General features: G+C 43.7%; 1 protein-coding gene across 10 annotated transcripts in view; it reads right to left on the bottom strand.

The window, feature by feature from the left end:
- The window catches only part of zdhhc14 (zinc finger DHHC-type palmitoyltransferase 14), a 632,056-nt gene that overhangs the window by 344,432 nt on the left and 265,331 nt on the right, over window positions 1–22,293 (bottom strand). Inside the window, exon 1 of one of the 10 annotated variants that reach the window (XM_067989125.1) lies at window positions 1,448–1,538. The exons of 8 other annotated variants lie outside the window; for them this stretch is intronic. The gene's annotated coding sequence lies outside the window, so the exon portion shown is untranslated. One more of the 10 variants, XM_067989124.1, reaches the window with a different exon arrangement.

Raw genomic sequence — 22,293 nt, 5'->3', positions numbered from 1 at the left:
GGAAAAACAATTATCAGAAAAAAAATTATAGTATAAGGTTATAAACCATCCTTTTACAAAGTTTGCTTTTTAAAAAAAATAGATTTGCCTGGTTTCCATTTTTAACCTGGGACAGTTTTAGTCAGCTTAACCTCTATCAATATTTGAGACATATTTCAGATCACTAGGTCTGTTTATCATCCAACTAAAATGCATTCCATTCCATTCCTTACCCTATTCTAACAACAGAATGAAAAAAATTATTTTAGTTGATCTGACAATCTTCACCCTCAAATTACATTGCCATATAAAGGGAATTGTGAAGAAAAGAAGCTTACAAATAGAGATCAGTCATTTACCACAGATCTTTTCTAATAAGCTTGCTTTAAGATAAATATACTTTTGCAATAAAAAAATACTGAATCTCACTAAATTTGAGATTATAAAATGACCAGATTAGGTTTGAAGTAACCCAGTCAACCTCATTTAAAAGATTGTAATGATAAAATTAAAATGTATGAGACAATGGAGCAGAACTAATGGCTACCTGGAGTACTTGTATATACTTCTGAATAATTAAAATGATAGTATATTTACCCCTAGGTATTGTAGTCCTTGCTTTCTGAATTAAGATGTGCTCCACATACAGTGGATAATGTAACTACTTCAACAAGAAAAATCAGTGTATGCCTGTCTCTTGATGGTTAATTTTGGCAGAAGCAGATAGCCCTCCCTGTACTATAAAGAAACCCCCCCAGATGATTTGCAATTGTCTTTGATCACAAAAGGCATGGTCAGCACAAGATTAGCAAGGAGACATTATCCTAATGACAGAGGGGAAGGATCCATTTCCTCTACGTAAGTATTTTTAGAAACAGATAATAATTGTTTTCATTAACTGTTTATAAAGGGTATTCTTTTGGATATCACTCTGGGGCACCGTTCCCTGTAAGCTATGCACATGCGCGATGGCGCAGCAGCTGGTTGTGTGTTACACACCAAACCTGGGCCAGGACTCCCAAAGTAGGGGTCGCGGCTGTGCTGAGTGTTTGTGTCGGTTTCAATAGCACCAAGCGCTGGGATTTTAGTTTATTTCATTATCCTTGGTCCAAACGCGTTCTCCCTGCTTCCAATCTCTTTGTTGTCAGACCGGAGATTAAGATAATCAATGGTGGCATGCAGCGCGGTACCGAATGTGCCCTATCTGAATCAGTGGAGCCCTGCGCGCAGGCGAAGGAGGCTCATTGTTGGTCAGCGTGCCCTGAGCACGCATGGAGGTTGCGGGAGAAAGTGCGGCCGCTGTAGGTAAGAGGATTGGAGGGAGTAGGTTAATAAACTCCGGAGGGACCAAGCTCAGGCGTTACAAACACCGAGTGCGTCCCCAGGCCCGAATATAAAAGTGAAGATTATCCTCCCCTCACTACCCGCCGGTTTCTGGCTTCTCCCCTTTCGTTCCAGCCTAACTCACAACAAAAGGCCCGCGGCCCCCTGCATGCGCCAAACTCCAGGACAGACAGGAGGTACTGGGAATTCTCAGCCAATCAGGGAGCGTCTGTAAATGTAGGTGAATTTGTGACGGGTCAGGGAGCGTCTCTCAATATAGGCGAAATGGAGATCGGTCAGGGAGCGTCTGTAAATGTAGGTGAATTTGTGACGGGTCAGAGAGCGTCTGTAAATGTAAGCGAATTTGTGATGGGTCAGGGAGCGTCTGTAAATGTAGGCGAAATGGTGATTGGTCAGGGAGTGTCTGTAAGTGTAGGCGAATTTGTGACTGATCAGGGAGTGTTTATAAATGAAGGAGAAATGGTGACCAGTCAGGGAGCATCTTTAAATGAAGGAGAAATGGTGACAGGCTGATGGATTGATATATAAATATATATATTAGAGTGTAAAAGTTTATGTATATTATATAAAACTATATACTAATTTGACAAAATGTAAAAGTTTATATATATATATAGGACAAATAATGTAAAAGTTTTTTTTATATATTTCCATCCTTCATGATATAACTGATTTGAGTTTCCAATCAGAAAACTTCAGCACCCGAGGATTCAGTAAAGATTCAGTGAGGAGATGCGTTCAATTAAATGAAAGCTTTTCACCTCTAGTGTGAATTGTGGAGAACTGTTACTTTAGTCTAAAGACAAACATATTAAAGGCATTAGTAGCAAATAACATTGGAGGGAGTCTACGATTAGTGCAATTAATAGTTTTTGTCACCATTCTATTTGACGTTAGCTTCTGAAGTAAACTACAAATGAACCCAAATTACCTGGCATACTGTAATAATTATCTATTGATTTCCATATTTCATATTTACAAATTAAGTAATTGACACAGATCTTGTGTAATACTGCTATTAAAAATCCCTCTACAATTGTGCTAAAATATACATTCCAATCACATTGGTACACTGTAATCAAAACAATGAAGTTGATTTAAATTGTTTTATACAACTGCTATCCAAAAACTCTGTTGCCCCAAGGATTGTCTCTTTATCTTTGTGTGTTGCCTCCCTCAGTTCATAGTCCTCATGACCAAACTGCTCCCTGCCTTACATAGAGGCAGCCAAAACTAATGAGACCTGCAAGATGAACAATTGTAATGCAATAATTTTTTAAACTCGGCTGAGGATTCTGTGGTTGGGGGGTGGGGGGAAGCTTTAATTAAATTGTTCCCTATCCCCAAATTCACACTGACTGATTTGACAGCAGTTTTGTATTTCTAACTCAATTTAAAAATTCTGATTACACACGATTTATTTCTGTTTCAATCAGAGTCATTAAGCTGATTCAACAAAAAGCTGAATCGTTCCCATCAGATAATTTTTAATAAAATATAACGAGACTGGTCTGCTCAATCCTAGTGCAACTTAAGAAACCCATTTCATAAATTATATAAATTTATCAGCCAATTAAATTGTTACAATTATCCATTATTTTGTACATTTGTTCTGTTTGTTATATACCCTGAATAATGTTTTCTAAAAAGATGTTCTATTCGAAGTTGTGACCAAAGGTGCGCAAACCCAAATTTATTCCGCACATGGCCGAAAAAAATTAGAGGGAAGATTGGTCTGGGGGCCTATATTTCTATAAACCTAACCACAGTAATGCAACTCTAAATTTGCAACCCTCATTAGAATGCATCAAGGACTATGAGGCCAGAGTCACAGACATTAAATGTATGCTATAGCTTCACAGAAAATTACTGGTAAGCTTCATTCATTACATTCCAAATACAATGGACAAGCTATATTAGTAACACCGCTCTGGGAAGTGGGATACCAGAACAACCTAAACCCAAGACAGACTCCAGAACTTCTCTAGTACTCTAGCCTCTGAGTCAGAAAGTTGTGGGTTCATGACCCACTCCAGTGACTTAAGCACAAAATCTAGGCTGACATTCGAGTGAAGTCCATACAAATTTTTTTTTATTCATTCATGGGATATGGTCATCGCTTGCGAGGCCAGCATTTATTGCCCAGCCCGAATTACCCTTTAGAAGGTGGTAGTGAGCCGCCTTCTTGAACCGCTGCAGTCTGTGTGGTGAAGGTTCTCCCACATTGCTGTTAGGTAGGGAGTTCCAGGATTTTGACCCAGCGACTATGAAGGAACAGTGATATATTTCCAAGTCGGGATGGTGTGTGACTTGGAGTGGAATGTGCAGGTGGTGTTGTTCCCATGTGCATGCTGCCCTTATCCTTCGGTAGTAGAGGTTTGGGAGGTGCTGTCGAAGAAGCCTTGGCAAGTTTCTGCAGTGCATCCTGTGGATGGTACACCACGGTGCGCCGGTGGTGAAGGGAGTGAACGTTTAGGGTGGTGAATGGGGTGCCAATCAAGCGGGATGCTTTGTCCTGGATGGTGTTGACCTTCTTGAGTGTTGTTGGAGCTGCACTCATCCAGGCAAGTGGAGAGTATTCCATCATACTCCTGACATGTGCCTTGTAGATGGTTGAAAGTCTTTGGGGAGTTACTCGCTGCAGAATACCCAGCCTCTGACCTGTTCTTGTAGCCACAGTATTTATGTGGCTGGTCCAGTTAAGTTTCTGGTCAATGGTGACCCCCAGGATGTTGATGGTGGGGGATTCGGTGATGGTAATGCCGTTGCATGTCAAGGGGAGGTGGATAGACTCTCTCTTGTTGGAGATGGTCATTGCCTGGCACTTGTCTGGTGCAAATGTTACTTGCCACTTATCAGCCCAAGCCTAGATGTTGTCCAGTCTTGCTGCATGCGGGCACGGACTGCTTCATTATCTGAGGGGCTGTGAATGGAACTGAACGCTGTGCAATCATCAGCCAACATCCCCATTTCTGACCTTATGATGGAGGGAGGTCATTGATGAAGCAGCTGAAGATGGTTGGGACTAGGACACTGCTGCAGGAGTTCCTCAGGGCAATGTCCTGGGGCTGAGATGATTGGCCACCATCAACCATTACCATCTTCCTTTGTGCCAGGTATGACTCCAGCCACTGGAGAGTTTTCCCCCTGATTCCCATTGACTTCAATTTTACTAGGGCTCCTTGGTGCCACATTCGGTCAAATGCTGCCTTGATGTCAAGGGCAGTCACTCTCACCTCACCTCTGGAATTCAGCTCTTTTGTCCATGTTTGGACCAAGGCTGTAATGAGGTCTGGAGCCGAGTGGTCCTGGCGGAACCCAAACTGAGCATCGGTGAGCAGGTTATTGGTGAGTAAGTGCCGCTTGATAGCACTGTTGACGACACCCTCCATCGCTTTGCTGATGATTGTGAGTAGACTGATGGGGCGGTAATTGGCCGGATTGGATTTGTCCTGCTTTTTGTGGACAGAACATACCTGGTCAATTTTCCACATTGTCGGCTAGATGCCAGTGTTGTAGCTGTACTGGAACAGTTTGGCTAGTTCTGGAGCACAAGTCTTCAGCACTACAGCCGGGATGTTGTCGGGCCCATAGCCATTGCTGTATCCAGTGCACTCAGCCGTTTCTTGATACCACATGGAGTGAATCGAATTGGCTGAAGACTGGCTTCTGTGATTAAGAGCAGGAGTAGGTCATTCGGCCCCTCGAGCCTACTCTGCCATTTGATAATATCATGGCTGATCTGATTGTGACCTCAACCCTACTTTTCTATCTACCTACTATAATCTTTGGCTTGTTAATCAGCAGTCTATCTAACTCCGCCTTAAAAATATTCAATGAGCCTGCTTCCATTGCTCTCTGGGGGAGTTCCACAGACTCACGACCCTCTGAGAGAAAAAAATTCTCTTCATCTCCATCTTAAATGGGAGACCCCTTATTTTTAAACTGTGGCCCCTAGTTCTGGTCTCTCCCACAAGGGGAAACATCCTCTCAGCATCTACCCCTTCTAGTTCCCTCAGGATCTTATATGTTTCAATAAGATCACCTCTCATTCTTCTAAACTCCAATGTATGCAGCTCCAACTTGTCCAATCTTTCCTCATAAGATAACCCCCTCATCCCAGGAATCGAGAGAAACCTTCTCTGAGCTGCCTCTAATGCAATTATGTCCTTTCTTAAATAAGGATTCAAAAACTGCACACGGTATTCTAGATGTGGTCTCACCAATGCCCTGTACAACTGTAGCAAAACATTTCTACTTTTATATTCCATTCCCCTTGCAATAAATGACAACATTCCATTTGCCTTTCTAATCACTTGCTGTACCTGCAAACTAACTTTTTTGTGATTCATGAACTGGGACACCCAGATATCCCCTTGTACCTCAGAGTTCTGCAATCTCTTTCTATTAAAATATACTGCTTTTCTGTTTCTCCTGCCAAAGTGGACAAGTTCACATTTTCCCACATTGTACTCCATCTGCCACATTTCTGCCCACATATTTAACCTATCTATATCCCTTTGCAGATTCCTTAGGTCCTCTTTACAACTTACTTTCTACCTACCTTTGTGTCATCAGCAAATTTAGCAACCGTACATTCGGTCCCTTCATCCAAGTCATTGATATAGATTGTAAATAGATGAGGCCCCAGCACTGGTCTCTGTGGCACTCCACTCTTTACATCTTGCCAACCTGAAAATGACCGATTTATGCCTACTCTGTTTCCTGTTAGCTAACCAATCCTTTATCCATGCTAATATGTTACCCCCTACACCATGAGTTCTTATTTTGTGCCGTAACCTTTGATATGGCACCTTGTCAAATGCCTTCTGGAAATCCAAGTACACCACATCCACAGGATCCCCTTTATCCAGTTGCTTGTTACTGCCTCAAAGAACTCTAATAAATTAGTCAAACATGATTTCCCTTTCACAAAGCCGTGTTGACTGCCTGATTGCATTGAGATTTTCTAAGTGCCCTGCTATAACCTCCTTAATAATAGATTCTAGCATTTTCCCTATGACAGATGTTAAGCTAACCGGCCTGTAGTTTCCTGCTTTCTGTCTCCCTTCCTTCTTGAATAGAGGAGTTACATTTGCTATTTTCCAATCTTATGAGACCCTTCCAGAATCTAGGGAATTTTGGAAAATTAATACCAATGGATCTACTATCTCTGCAGCCACGTCTTTTAAGACCCTAGGATGAAGTCCGTCAGGACCTGGGGACTTGTCAGTTTTTGGTTCTGATAATTTTTTCAGAACCCTTTCCCTGGTAATTGTAAATGTTTTAAGTTCCTCCCTCCCTTTCACCTCTTGATTCACAATTATTTCTGGCATGTTATTTGTATCCTCTACAGTAAAGACGGACACAAAATATCTGTTCAATTCATCTGCCATTTCCTTGTTCTCCATTATTAGCAGTACTGAGGAAGTGCTGCACTGTCGGGAGGTGCTGTCTTTCAGGTGAGATGTCTGCCGTCTCAGGTGGATGTAAAAGATCCCATGGCACTAATTCGAAGCAGAGCAGAGGAGTTCTCCCCGGTGTTCTGGCCAATATTTATCCCTCAACCAACATCCCTAAAAAACAGATCATCTGGTCATTATCACACTGTTGATTGTGGGACTTGCTGTGTGCAAATTTGTTGCCATATTTCCTACATTACAACAGTGATTACGCTTAAAAACAAAAGTACTTCATGGCTGTAAAGTGCTTTGGGGAGACCTGTGGTCTTGAAAGGCGCTTTATAAATGCAAGTCTTTTTTCTTCGATAGTATGGAAAGATTTTAAGTTATGCCGTGATTTAACAAACTCTCCAGATTACCTGATTCAAATTGTAAATAGGGTAGATTTGGCAGAAAAAGATGCAGATTACATTAAAAACAAATGGGTATCATTCTCACTTTTTGTGCACTCTGATTTAAAAAAATGAGTATGACACTGTGCTAAGAGTCTTGAGCTCAATGTATGCAGCTTGGGAGAGATGAGAAGAAAGTACAGAGGCTGTAGTAGTAAACAAAGAGAAAAAAGAAAGGTTCCAATGGGGAGGGAGGTTGGAGGCACGAGGTTGGAGGCTGGAGGCTAGAGGGATTACTAATCACACAAGCATTTTCTTGTATGCTGTCCAGGAGTCTGAGAGAAGTGTTAGAAGGATCTCACAGCGCATAGTCAAGTTTTGGACAGACTTTTAGAGTATTAAGATCTGCTGAGGGGAAAAGAATTACCTGGCAAGAATGAGGAAAGAAACATAGTAACGTAGAAAATAGGAGCAGGAGTAGGCCATTTGGCCCTTCAAGCCTGCTTCGCCATTCAATATGATCACGGCTGATCCTCTATCTCAAAACCATATTCCCGCTTTTTCCCCATACCCCTTAATGCCTTTTGTGTCTAGAAATCTATCCAGCTCCTTAAATATATTCAGTGACTTGGCCTCCACAGCCTTCTGTGGTAGAGAATTCCACAGGTTCACCACCCTCTGAGTGAAGAAATTTCTCCTCATCGCAGTCCTAAATGTCCTACCCCATATCCTGAGACTGTAACCACTTGTTCTGGACCCCTCAGCCAGGGGAAACATCCTCCCTGCATCCAATCTGTCTAGCCATGTCAGAATTTTATACGTTTCAATGAGATCCCCTCTCATTCTTCTAAACTCGAGTGAATACAGGCCGAGTCGACCCTCATACGACAGTCCTGCCATCCCAGGAATCAGTCTGGTGAACCTTTGCTGCACTCCCTCTATGGCAAGTATATCCTTTCTTAGGAGGAAGTCATGTCTGACAAATTTGCTTGAGTTCTTTGAGGACATAACGTACAGGGTGGATAAAGGGGACCCAGTGGACGTAGTGTATTTGGACTTCCTGAAGGCATTCGACAAGGTGCCACATAAAAGATTATTGCTCAAGATAAAGAATCACTGGATTGGGGGTAATATTCTGGCATGGGTGGAGGATTGGTTATCTAACAGGAAACAGAGAGTTGGGATAAATGGTTCATTCTCGGACTGGCAACCAGTAGCCAGTGGTGTTCCGCAGGGGTCGGTGCTGGGTCCCCAACTCTTTACAATCTATATTAACGATTTGGAGGAGGGGACCGAGTGTAACATATCAAAGTTTGCAGATGATACAAAGATGGGAGGGAAAGTAGAGAGTGAGGAGGACATAAAAAACCTACAAGGGGATATAGACAGGCTGGGTGAGTGGGCCGAGATTTGGCAGATGCAATACAATATTGGAAAATGTGAGGTTATGCACTTTGGCAGGAAAAATCAGAGAGCAAGTTATTATCTTAATGGCGAGAAACTGGAAAGTACTGCAGTACAAAGGGATCTGGGGGTCCTAGTGCAAGAAAATCAAAAAGTTAACATGCAGGTGCAGCAGGTGATCAAGAAGGCCAACGGAATGTTGGCTTTTATTGCTAGGGGGATAGAATATAAAAACAGGGAGGTATTGCTGCAGTTATATAAGGTATTGGTGAGACCGCACCTGGAATACTGCATACAGTTTTGGTGTCCATACTTAAGAAAAGACATACTTGCTCTCGAGGCAGTACAAAGAAAGTTCAATTGGTTAATCCCGGGTATGAGGGGGTGGACATATGAGGAGAGGTTGAGTAGATTGGGACTCTACACATTGAAGTTCAGAAGAATGAGAGGCGATCTTATTGAAACATATAAGATTGTGAAGGGGCTTGATCGGGTGGATGCCGTAAGGATGTTCCCAAGGATGGGTGAAACTAGAACTAGGGGGCATAATCTTAGAATAAGGGGCTGCTCTTTCAAAACTGAGATGAGGAGAAACTTCTTCACTCAGAGGGTAGTAGGTCTGTGGAATTTGCTGCCCCAGGAAGCTGTGGAAGCTACATCATTAAATAAATTTAAAACAGAAATAGACAGTTTCCTAGAAGTAAAGGGAATTAGGGGTTACGGGGAGCGGGCAGGAAATTGGACATGAATTTAGATTTGAGGTTAGGATCAGATCAGCCATGATCTTATTGAATGGCGGAGCAGGCTCGAGGGGCCGATTGGCCTACTCCTGCTCCTCTTTCTTATGTTCTTAGGTAAGGAGACCAAAACTGTACACAATACTCCAGGTGTGGTCTCACCAAGGGGTCCTGTATAACTGCAGTAAGACATCCTTGCTGCTGTACTCAAATCCTCTTAATGAAGGCCAACTGCAAGCTTCTTTGAGTTAAGAGAGACAATTTTGGCAAGTGACCAGAGAGAGCGGCTGCTAAAGGGGCAGTGAGAGAACAGTTGATGCTTCTTTCCAATAAAACTCAAAGATGCAGATCTATTGGAAGAGAAGACTGAGGTATGAAGCCTTCCATGCTAACTCGAATAACACCAGTTACTTCACCAGCACAGGCAGAAAAATCAGAAGAATAAAATCAGTAGTTGAACCAGAGAACAACAGCAAACCATTTTCAAAGACTGTATGAGATGGCTGACTTATAATTTTGCAAGGCTCCACTGTTAGCACAGAGCCCCGCTAGTGGCAAGTATAGGTCAGAGACTTGGGGTTAATGGCACAGTCATCTCACTGGCTCATATCCAGTGGAGACTCTGTCCTGAAGGTGGAGCCAAACAAGATGGGACTGGTTTGCAGACTGTTACTGAGCATTGTATAAGAGTATGAAACAGTAGTGAGGAAACAGATACATTGTATGAGTTAGGACTAGAGGTAATTAAAAGGTCTAGTGTAGTAAAGAACTCAGTACTAGAGCTGGCCTGATCAGCAGAAGAGCTGCAATAAACGTAGTAATTGTCAAGAATGATTTCAGCAGAGGGGATTTTGGGTTGATAGAATAGAGTGCAACGGAGCACCGAGTGATAGTTTGGTGAGTGTGGGAGTTTGGTGAAGTGGGGGAAGGAGGTGCTGCTTTGCCTTGCTTTTCCTAACTTTTTCCGCAGACCTGAGCAGCAGAAGACTGAGAGTGGGGATAAAAGCAGCAGCAGACCGGCTACAAGAGAAAACTACTGTGCGACGTCACAGGTGAGGCAGGAGAGTCCGAGAGGTGAGCACAGTATAAAAGGAGAGACCGAGAGCGGGAGGAGAGTCTGAGAGGTGAACGCAGTGTAAATCTAACGCAAGTCATGGTAGCAGAGCTCGCACCCGTAATATGCTCCCCCTGCACTATGTGGGAAGTCATGGACACTACAAGTGTCCCTGGCGACCATGTGTGCAGGAAGTGTGTCCAGCTGCAGCTACTGGCTAACCGCATTTCGGAGCTGGAGCTGCGGGTGGATTCACTGTGGAGCATCCGTGACGCTGAGACTATCGTGGATAGCACGTTCAGGGAGATGGTCATACCGCAGGTAAAGATTAAGCAGGCAGAAACGAAATGGGTGACCGCCAGGCAGAGTAAAAGGACGAGGCAGGTAGTGTAGGAGTCCCCTGGGGCCATCTCCCTCTCAAACAGATATACCGCTTTGGATACTGTTGGGGGAGATGGCTTATCAGGATGGTATATTGCCTCCCTGATGCTAGGGTCAAGGATGTCACGGAGTGGCTGCAGGGCATTCTGGAGGGGGAGGGTGAACAGCCAGTAGTCGTGGTCCATATCGGTACCAATGACATAGGTAAAAAAAAGGGATGAGATCCTGCAAGGTGAATTTAAGGAGTTAGGAGATAAATGAAAAAGCAGGATCTCAAAGGTAGTGATCTCAGGATTACGACCAGTGCCACGTGCTAGTGAGTATAGGAACAGGAGAATAGACCGGATGAATGCGTGGCTGCAGGGATGGTGTCGGAGGGAGGGATATAGATTCCTGGGACATTGGGACCGGTTCTGGGGAAGGTGGGATCTGTACAAGCGGGATGGGTTACACCCGAGCAGGACCGGGACCAATGTCCTTGCGGGGGTGTTTGCTAGTGCTGTTGGGGAAGGTTTAAACTAGAGTGGCAGGGGGATGGGAACCTGAGCGGGGAGTCAGAAGGGAGTAAAGTTGAGAGCAGCAAGGCAAGAGAGGGGAAGACCCAGGGGAAATTTACAGTACAAATAGTACAAACTGTTGTTCAAGAACAAGTGAAAGGGAAAAGCGTAGAGCAGCAGAAAGAAAGTGTACTTTAGGCACTACAGATAAAGTGAAAACTAGAAGGCGTAAGGCAGCATCAAAACTGAAGGTCAGGCTAGAGTGTGTGGCCCAACTAAGAGTTCTATATACAAATGCACGGAGTATAAGGAATAAATTAAATGAACTACAGGTTCAAATTCAAATTGGAGGGTATGACATGATAGCTATTACTGAGACATGGCTGCAGGATGGTCAGGATTGGGAACTAAATATAGCGGGTTATAAGGTCGACAGGAGAGATAGGGAAAATGGAAGTGGGGGAGGAGTAGCCTTCGTGATTAGAGATGAAATCACTTCAATGATAAAGGAGGATATAACGAGAGGTAAGCAGCCAACAGAGACCTTATGGGTTGAATTGAGAAATAGGAAAGGATCTAAGACTATAGTGGGAGTTGTGTATAGGCAGCAGCTCTGAAGTGCTAGATTGTATAAATGCAGAGATTAGACAAGCGTGTAACAAAGGCATAGTGGTCTTAATGGGGGACTTTAACCTTCACATAGATTGGGAAAAGCAGAGTAGCAACTGTCAGAAAGGTAGTGAATTTCTTGAGTGTGTCTGGGATAGTTTTCGACAGCAGTATGTCCTAGAGGCAACAAGGGGGCAAGCCATACTAGATTTAGTAATGAGTAATGAACCAGATTTAGTTAACAGCTTCACTGCGCGAACATCTATCCAATAGCGATCATAACATGATCGAGTTCATTGTAGTGTTTGAAAGGGAAAAAAGTGAGTCAGCTGCTAAGACTCTAAAGGTGGGTAAGGCCGACTTCAATGGGATGAGACAGAAACTGTCCACAGTAAACTGGGCAAATCTGTTAATGGGTAAAATGGGTAAAACATCAGTGGGAAATGTTTAAAGAAACATTTAACATGATACAGAATCGGTTTATACCCCTGAGGGGCAAGAATTCTACTTGCCAAAAAAACAGCCATGGACAACTAAAGAGGTAAGGGACAGTATGAGACATAAGGAAAGGGCATACAAAAAGGCAAAAAATGGCACAGATCCTGGTGAATGGGAAAGATACAAAGATCAACAAAGGGTCACAATACAGATAGTAAGAGCTACAAAAAGAGAGTATGAAAAGAAACTTGCAAGGGATATCAAAACCAATATCAAGAACTTTTATAGTTATATTAGGAAAAAGAGGGTGGTCAGGAGCAGTGTTGGCCCCTTAAAAACTGAAAGTGGGGATATTGTCATCAACAATAGGGAAATAGCAGAAATGTTGAACACTTACTTTGCGTCACTATTTACAATCGAAAAAGAGGATAGCATGCCGGAAATCCCAAGAAAACTAATACTAAATCGGGGACAGGGACTCAATAAAATTAACATAAGTGAAGCAACAGTAATGAAGAAAATAATAGCACTAAAGAGTGGCAAATCCCCAGGACCAGATGGTTTCCATCCCAGGGTTTTAAAGGAAATAGGTGAGCACATTACAGATGCCCTAACTATAATCTTTCAAAGTTCTCTAGATTCAGGAACTGTCCCTCTCGATTGGAAAATTGCACATGTCACTTCACTTTTTAAGAAAGGAGAGAGGGGGAAACTAGGGAATTATAGACCAGTTAGCCTAACATCTGTTGTGGGGAAAATGCTGGAGTCTATAATTAAGGATAGGGTGACTGAACACCTCGAGAATTTTCAGTTAATCAGAGAGAGCCAGCATGGATTTGTGAAAGGTAGGTCGTGCCTGACAAACCTGATTGAATTTTTTGAAGAGGTGACTAAAGTAGTGGACAGGGGAATGTCAATGAATGTTATTTATATGGACTTCCAGAAGGCATTTGATAAGGTCCCACATAAGAGACTGTTAGCTATGATAGAAGCCCATGGAATCGAGGGAAAAGTACGGACTTGGTTAGGAAGTTGGTTGAGCGAAAGGCGACAGAGACTAGGGATAATGGGAAGGTACTCACGTTGGCAGGATGTGACTAGTGGAGTCCCGCAGGATCTGTCTTGGGGCCTCAATTATTCACAATATTTATTAACGACTTAGATGAAGGCATAGAAAGTCTCATATCTAAGTTTGCGGATGACACAAAGATTGGTGGCATTGTAAGCAGTGGAGATGAAAACATAAAATTACAAAGTGATATTGATAGATTAGGTGAATGGGCAAAACTGTGGCAAATGGAATTCACTGTAGGCAAATGTGAGGTCATCCACTTTGGATCAAAAAAGGATAGAACAGGGTACTTTCTAAATGGTAAGAAGTTAAAAACAGTGGATGTCCAAAGGGACTTAGGGGTTCAGGTACATAGATCATTGAAATGTCATGAACAGGTGCAGAAAATAATCAATAAGGCTAATGGAATGCTGGCCTTTATATCTAGAGGACTAGAGTACAAGGTGGGCAGAAGTTATGCTGCAGCTATACAAAACCCTGGTTAGACCGCACCTGGAGTACTGTGAGCAGTTCTGGGCACCGCACCTTCGGAAGGACATATTGGCCTTGGAGGGAGTGCAGCGTAGGTTTACTAGAATGATACCCGGACTTCAAGGGTTAAGTTACGAGGAGAGATTACACAAATTGGGGTTGTATTTTCTAGCGTTTAGAAGGTTAAGGGTGATCTGATCGAAGATTATAAGATATTAAGGGGAACAGATAGGGTGGATAGAGGGAAACTATTTCCGCTGGCTGGGGATTCTCGGAGTAGGGGGCACAGTCTAAAAATTAGAGCTGGACCTTTCAGGAGTGAGATTAGAAAACATTTCTACACACAAAGGGTGGTAGAAGTTTGGAACTCTCTTCCGCAAACGGCACTTGATACTAGCTCAATTGCTAAATTTAAATCTGAGATCGATAGCTTTTTGGCAACCAAAGGTATTCAGGGATATGGGCCAAAGGCAGGTATATGGAATTAGATCACAGATCAGCCATGATCTTATCAAATGGCGGAGCAGGCACAAGGGGATGAATGGCCTACTCCTGTTCCTAAAAAGAAAGAATTTATATCGCGCCATTTACGACCTCAAGGCGTCCCAAAGCACTTAACAGCCAATTAAGTACTTTTTTGAAGTGTAGTTACTGTTGTAATGATTGTAGGGAGCTACGGTGAGCATGAATATAAGATCATATAGCTCCTTTGGATTTAAGTTGGGAGTAGAAAATTTATATTGTTATATTGTAAGGAGCAAGAATCAAAGATTTGAAACTCGATGAGAAACAACGGTTGAGCGTGGAACAGAAATGGACAATCAAGATTAGAGGAGATGCTATCGATGTTGATGAAGGGCCAGGTATAGCAAGATAAAGTTGCAGCAGATATGATTTTGATTATCTCAGAAGTTACAGTGGATTGTGAATCTTTAGGCTATTCTTGTATATTGATCATTATGTCAATGGAGATTAAAAAGACGTAAGGATGAGGGTCTGTTGTTGCTTAATGTAAGAGGGAGCAGGCACATCCCCCGTGGAGTACCATTTGACTTTTTGGCAACACATTCCTTCTATCCTGGATGTAGCTCTACATTAAAACACATATCCAGTCACTTCCACCTACTGTTAGGAAGTTTCCCAAATCACTACGAGTGGGCTCCAGCGTTTGAAGATCAAATGGCTGCCTTACAGGCTGCCTAACATCTCATGCAGTAATGGAATAGAGACCAGAAAAATTGGAAAAAACTGAGGAACCAAAAAGATGGAGGCAGAGAAGATAAAGTTAGACAGTAATTATAGAAATAAGACAGAGGAAGAGAAGAGACAGTAAAAGAATGGTCTGGTAACTGCTCCATAACACTGAATGTTCTTGTTGGAATTAACAGTGTCTATGAGGTAGCAGTGCTACCACACCCTGGTGATCCAAAGAGATCTATTCATTAAAGTGATGGCTGTATGGAAGGCAGGCCCCTGAAGTTCTTGGTGTTCTGTGAAGCCTTCTTTACTTTTTCTATGACTGTCATTTCTGCCTTAATCACAACGTGCACATCAAAAAGCCACTTATGCCTCACGTCTTGCTGAAATTTGTGGCAGGCTCCCTCAAGGGAAGTGGTGGTCAAGTGGAAGACAGTTTGCCTAGTGTCTGAGATGGAAAATGATTATGGAATTATGAAATTCCACGAGACACACAATTAAAGACACCATTTTTTGATTCTTGTATAAAACTATGCAAACCAACATTTACTAAATAGATGAAGGTTCTCTAGTAGAGCAAAAGAATAAAGAGATGAGTGCTGGTAGCAACAGAATTTCTCTTTCATTATATAAGAAGGTTCATACTATAGGCCACCAAATAGTGGGAAGCAGATAGAGGAGCAAATTTGCAGACAAATTACAGAAAGATAGAGTAGTGATAACGGGGGACTTCAATATAGACTGGGATAGTAACAGTGTAAAGGACAAAGAGAGGGGAGGAATTCCATAAATGTGTTCAAGAGAACTTGCTGGAACAGTGTGTTTCCAGCCCAACCAGGAAGGAAACAGTGCTGGATCTTGTTCTAGGGAATGAAATGGGGCATGTTTCAGTGGGGGAGCATTTGGGAAACAGTGATCATAATATCATTGGGTTTAGAACAGTTATGGAAAAAGACAAGGAACAATCAAATGTGAAAATGGTTAAATGGAGGAGGGCAAATTTCAGTGAGTTAAAAAGGGATCTTGCCCAGGTGGATTGAAATCAAAAATTGGTAGGCAAAGCAGTAATTGAACAATAGGAGGCCTTCAACAAGGAGTTGGTTTGGGAACAGAGTAGACACATCCCTCGAGGGGGACAGGAAGGGCATCCAAAGCTAGAGCTTCCTAGATGACTTAAAGGTATAGAGATTAAAATGAAACAGAAAACGGAGAAATGACAAATGTAAAGTTCATAATACAGTATAAAACAAGGCTGAATACAGAAAGTACAGAGGAAATCTCAAAAAGGGAATAAGGGGGCATAGAGTATGAGAATTGATTAGCGGCTAACATAAAAGGGAACCTAAAAGTCTTTTATAAACATATAAATAGTCAAAAGGGTGGGACCGATTAGGGACAAAAAAGATCTTTTTGTCGGGGCAGTGGGCATGGCTGAGGTACTAAATGAATATTTCACATCCGTCTTCACATGCTGCCATTGCAGCAGTAAAGGAGGAGGTAGTATCGATATTGGATAGGATAAGACTAGATAAAGAGGAGGTACTTAAAAGATCGGCAGTAATCAAAGTAGAAAAGTCCAGATGGATACATCCTAGATTGCTGAGGGAAGTAAAGGTGGAAATTGCAGAGGCTCTGGCCACAATCTTCCAATCCTCCTTAGATATGGGGATAGTGCCAGAGGATTGCAAATGTTACACCCCTGTTCAAAAAAGGGGAGAGGGATAAACCCGGCAATTACAGATCTGTCAGCCTAATGTCGGCGGTGAGGAAACTTTTAGAGATAATAATCCAGGACAAAATTAATTGGTACTTGGAAAAGTACGGGCTAATAACTGAAAGTCAGCATGGATTTGTTAAAGGAAAATCATGTTTGACTAACTTGATTGAGTTCTTTGATGAAGTAGCAGAGAGCGTTGATGAGGGTAGTGTGGTTGATGCTGTGTATATGGACTTTCAAAAGGCATTTGATAAAGTACCACATAATAGACTTGTCAGCAAAATTAAAGCCCTTTAAGGGGACAGTGGCAGCATGGTTACAAAATTGGCTAGGGGACAGAAAGCACAGTAGTGGTGAACGGTTGTTTTTCAGATTGGAGAGAAGTATACCGTGGTGTTCCCTAGGGATCAGTATTTGGACCACTGCTCTTTCTGATATATATTAATGACCTGGACTTGGGTACACAGGGTTTAATGTCAAAGTTTGCAGATGACACGAAACTCGGATATGTAGTAAACAATGTGGCGGATAGTAACAGATATCAGGAGGACAAAGACAGACTGGTGAAATGGGAAGACATATGGCAGGTGAAATTTAACACAGAGAAGTGTGAAGTGATGCATTTTGGTGGGAAGAATGAGGAGAGGCAATATAAATTAAATGGTACAATTTTAAAGGGAGTGCAGGAACAGAGAAACCTGGGGGTATGCATACACAAATCTTTGAAGGTGGCAGGACAAGTTGAGAAGGCTGTTAAAAAAGCATATGGGATCCTGGTCTTTATTAATAGAGGCATAGAGTATAAAAGGAAGGAAGTTATATTAAAGCATTATGAAACACTTGTTAGGCCTCAGCTGGAGTATTGTGTTCAAATCTGGACAGCACACTTTAGGAAGGATGTCAAAGCCTTAGAGAGGGTGCAGAAGAGATTTACTAGAATGGTACCAGGAATGAGAGACTTCAATTATGTGGAGAGACTATAGAAGCTGGGATTGTTCTCTTTAGGACAGAGAAGGTTAAGGGAAGATTTGATTGATGTGTTCAAGATCATGAACGGGTTTGATCGTGTAAATAAGGAGAAACTGTTTCCAGTGGCAGAAGGGTTGGTGACCAGAGGACATAGATTTAAGATGATCGGCAAAATAGCCAGAGGCGACATGAGGAAACATTTTTTTAACTCAGCGAGTTGTAATGAACTGCCTGAAAGGGTAGTGGAAGCAGATTCAGTAATAACTTTCAGAAGGGAATTAGATAAATACTTGAAGGGAAAACGTTTACAGGGCTATGGGGAAAGAGGAGGGGAATGGGACTAATTGGATAGCTCTATCAAAGAGCCAGCACAGGAATGGTGGGCTGAATGGCCTCCTCCTGTGCTGTACCTACTATGTTACTATGATTATGATCAGAAGTATCTGTTAAATCTGTTTTTTGTGATGTTGGCCAGGAAATGCTTTTTTTCAAATAGTAGGGAACATAGGAACAGGAGTAGGCCATTCAGCCCCTCGTGCCTGCTCCGCCATTTGATAAGATCGTGGCTGATCTGTGATCTAACTCCATATACCCGCCTTTGGCCCATATCCCTTAATACCTTTGGTTGCCAAAAAGCTATCTATCTCAGATTTAAATTTAGTAATTGAGCTAGTATCAATTGCCATTTGCCAGTGGCATGGGATCTTTTACATCCGCTTAAGAGGGAAGATTGGGTCTCAGCTTAACAGCTCATCAAAAAGACAGCATCTTTGACAATACAGCACTCCTTCAATAATGCACTGAAGTATCAGCCTAAATAATATGCTCAAGTCTCAGAAGTGGAGTTTGAACCTATACAGAGGCAAAAGTGCTACCACTGAACCAAGGCTGACACTGATAATGGCACTAAGGGGCACTATGTAGTTTTTTATGGTCTGGGAAAATCATTTATGGGCACTGCACAGAAAAAAATCACACATGCACAGTGGCTCCAAAGGCATAGCAAAAGAAGGCACAAGTCTTCTGTACATTTTCTATATCCTTGACATTCTTCCTAAAGCAGTGGCCTAGAAATTGGGTTGCGTATTGCCTATTTTTCAGGCGCTATGCGGCCCCCAAGTCCCTAAAATAGTGGGCAGGCAGCACACGGACACTTCCAACTGGAAGTATACCACCCGTCATATTGGGTAAGGACAAACAAGGGGCGTCATTTACCCATGGCATTAGACCCTTTGCATAAGTAACCTGAATGTAGAGCCGAGAGAAGCAGGAGTGCTCCTCCCAACCCCACATTAAATCTCACTTCCGACTCATGATTCCCCCCCAGCTCTGATTTCAAGGCTCCCCGGCACCGACCTTGATCCGCCCTCCCACCCCAGGCCCCACCAATCCGAGGCCCGGGAACCCTTTCCCCTTAAGGTCAATACTTACCTGTGGGCTGCTGTGGCATTAGCAACGACCCAAACTTCCACCATTTACCTTATTGGCCTCTTCTCACAGCGCCATTTGTCTGCGAATAAGGTTCGAGGCATAGTATCCGGTGCCCTTGGACCCTACCATTCGTGTGCAGGGTAAATATACTGCACGGTTCAGCATCCAAAAATGGGCGCTCCAGACTTTTTAGGCCAATGTGTCCAAAATTAATGGGGGAATTGTAATCCCCAAGGATGGATGGGAAGCTTAAAATTGTAAAATTCTCAAACCCGACGCCAACGTGCCACTTCCATTTTTGAAGCAGGTGCATTTGGCTGTGTGCAAGTAACCTGTTCACTGGAGGCGGGTCAATCATAATCACATGTGGGTCGATCATTATCACATGCTAATGAGGCGTATTTGAAGAGATTTCAACAGGGATTTGAATTTAACGCCTCCAGCATGGATTTCCCAGGGCTCAGGAAACTCGCCAGTGAAACGCAGGTGAGATAGAGCGTATTTCATGGGGATGTTTAATGTTCTGATTGCCTGATGTGAATAAAGGCTCAGTGCTTACAGCTGCTTTCTCAGTTCCCTCTGGCAAATGTTTTGCAGAGAGTTCTTGTGATCATAGATCTGTTTCAGAAGTTTGGAGGCTTTCAAATGGACTACATCAGGATGGCGGGGAGCCATGGATGTTTTCGATAGGACATCAGACGAGGAAGACGATCACCATCCACAGCAGCAACATCGATTGTGGTGGGATTTGCAGGTGCACAAGACAGAGGTGCACAAGACAGAGGTGCACAAGACAGAGGTGCACAAGACAGAGGTGCACAAGACAGATCTGGATAACTGCAGAGAGATAAACAGAGTGGAGAACATCAGAGAGGAGAGCAAGAGGGGCCGAATTTGCAGGAGGCACTATCCACGTGAAAGGGTGTACAGACAGAGGCTGAGCTTCCTCAACTTATCTGAAGAGCAGTGCTTCCGCAGGCTCAAATTGAGCCGGCACATCGTCGCAGATATCTGTAATCTTCTTCAAGAAGAGCTGCTCCCTGATGGACATGCACTGTTCATCTCTGTCAAAGTCACTACTGCCCTCAATTTCTTTGCCTCTGGGTCCTTCCAGTGTGCCACCGGAGACAGCTCAAGGGTCTCTCAGTTGGCTACACATAAGGTATAAGGCAGGTAACGGATGGGTTGTTTGCCAAGGCGTTGACTTATGTCAACTTCCCACATGATGACAATAGCCAGAATGAGCGGGCAGTCAGTTTTACATCTCTGGCTGGCTTCCCACAGGTACAGGTTGCCGTTGACGTGTGTTTTGACAATCCAAGGACCACCACATGAATCAGGAGTTTTTATCAACCGCAAGGAATTTCATTCCATCAATGTATAGCTGGTGTGCAACCACAAGAAGAGGTTCATGCAGATGTATACCAGATTTGCTGGAAGCTGTCGTGAAGCAAAAGCGGCAGTCCAACATTCCAAACCTCTTCCTACCAGGAAAAAGACTTAAGGGCCGGCTCGTAGGAGACAAGGATACCCCCTTCAATCTTGGCCCATGTCACCTGTGAGGAACCCCACCAATGAGGCACAAGAGCATTACAGCGAGAGCCACATGACCACCAGGAGTGTCATCGAGCAAGCCATCAGCATGTTGAAGATGCGCTTCTGGTGCCTGGACAGGTCTGGAGACGCCCTTCAGTACTCGCCAGCGAGGGTGTCCAGAGTGATAGTGGTGTGCTGCGTCCATGCACAACACTGTGCAGCAGAGAGGATTAGAGGTGGAGGACGACCAAGGTGCTCATCAATCATCTTCTGATGACGAGAACATTGAAGAAGGAGGAGGAGCACGACGAGGAGCAATATGAAGACGAGGCACCCATCGCCAGACCAGCTGCGTATATTGCTGCCCATGATGCCAGAATAGCTCGTAGGTTCAGCTGACACTGGAAAAAATAAAAAAATGAAATCCTCCAGCCCGCTCCCACCACCCCAATCACCCCAATCTTTGCACAAAACAGTCCTCCAACCATTGCACATCTCCCAATGGGTCACGTCAAGTACTGACATTCATCAAGAAGCAACTGAAAGGGAGAGTTTGCACTCGGGATGCAATAATGGGCAAGACAGGGAAGTGGTGCAAATCATTAAATTTTATGTGCTGTTATTAAAAAAAAAAGGAAGCTTCACAACATAACATTTCTTTAAACACTCATGTGCATACCCTTGGTGAATTATAATAGCTTTCTCTTACACTTCCTACCACTTCTATGTGGTGCATCCCCTGTGGCTTCAGCAGAGGTAGAGGCAGGCTGCTCAGATCCCTGTCTGACTGCTGAGATGTTCTTGGCCTATGCCGTCTGGGTTTTGGAGCCCCTGAGGGCCCTGCCAAAGACTGCGCCACCTGTGCTAGGGCAAATTCGGCCATTGGGAGGGGAGGCAGCAAGTTGGGTACTGGTTGATGGGGGGGGGGGGGGGGTGGAGGGTGGGGGCTGGGCAAGGAATGAGAAGTGTGAGCGCTTTAAGTGGAGTTCCCACTTCCACGTCCCCTTTTGCCATCATCCCGCTCCCGGGCCAGCGCTACATCACTTCTATTACTTTGCTGGAGAGCGGCTTGGTGCAGATCAGTGACATGTAAGGCTTCAGATAAGATATCTGTCATCCTGTTTAAGGTGGTAGACATCTCCTGCACAGCCATGGTCATGGCCTGCATAGACTCATTTGAGAGCCATGCTTGAAACTCCATGGAGGCAGCCACTCTCTCCACGGCAGACATTCTCGCAATTACCTGTGACACCAATCCACTACTGTTCGAGCTGGACTCCTCCATCCTCTCCATTATTTTGGAGAGTGTGCGTGGCACATCTGCCAGTACCTCGCAAAGTTGCTGCTTTACCTCATTCATTCTCCATCTCAACGATGGCCTTGGCGTTCAGCATCTGTGACCAGCTGAGCAGAGCTTGGGGAGGAGTGCGCCGCCCAATGCGGACATTCCACAGCTGTCCCTGTCACCAATGTCTGCTCATGCTCACTTGTGAATTGTGAATCATCAGGTGAAAACCCAACTAATTGTCTGACTGGACCCATCGAAGTGCGAGTATTTGTGCTGGTGCATGGCTGTACATCCTGTGACGGTGCACCCTCAGAAGGAATGATGTCCTCTGAGGAATTGTTGTCAGGCATGTTCACAGACTGTTGCACTATGCAT

Source organism: Heptranchias perlo, chromosome 8, assembly GCF_035084215.1.
Source record: "Heptranchias perlo isolate sHepPer1 chromosome 8, sHepPer1.hap1, whole genome shotgun sequence".
Classification (NCBI taxonomy): Eukaryota; Metazoa; Chordata; class Chondrichthyes; order Hexanchiformes; family Hexanchidae; genus Heptranchias; species Heptranchias perlo.
The sequence above is the reverse complement of the archived record's forward strand: the minus strand, read 5'-3'. Positions and strand labels throughout refer to the sequence as shown.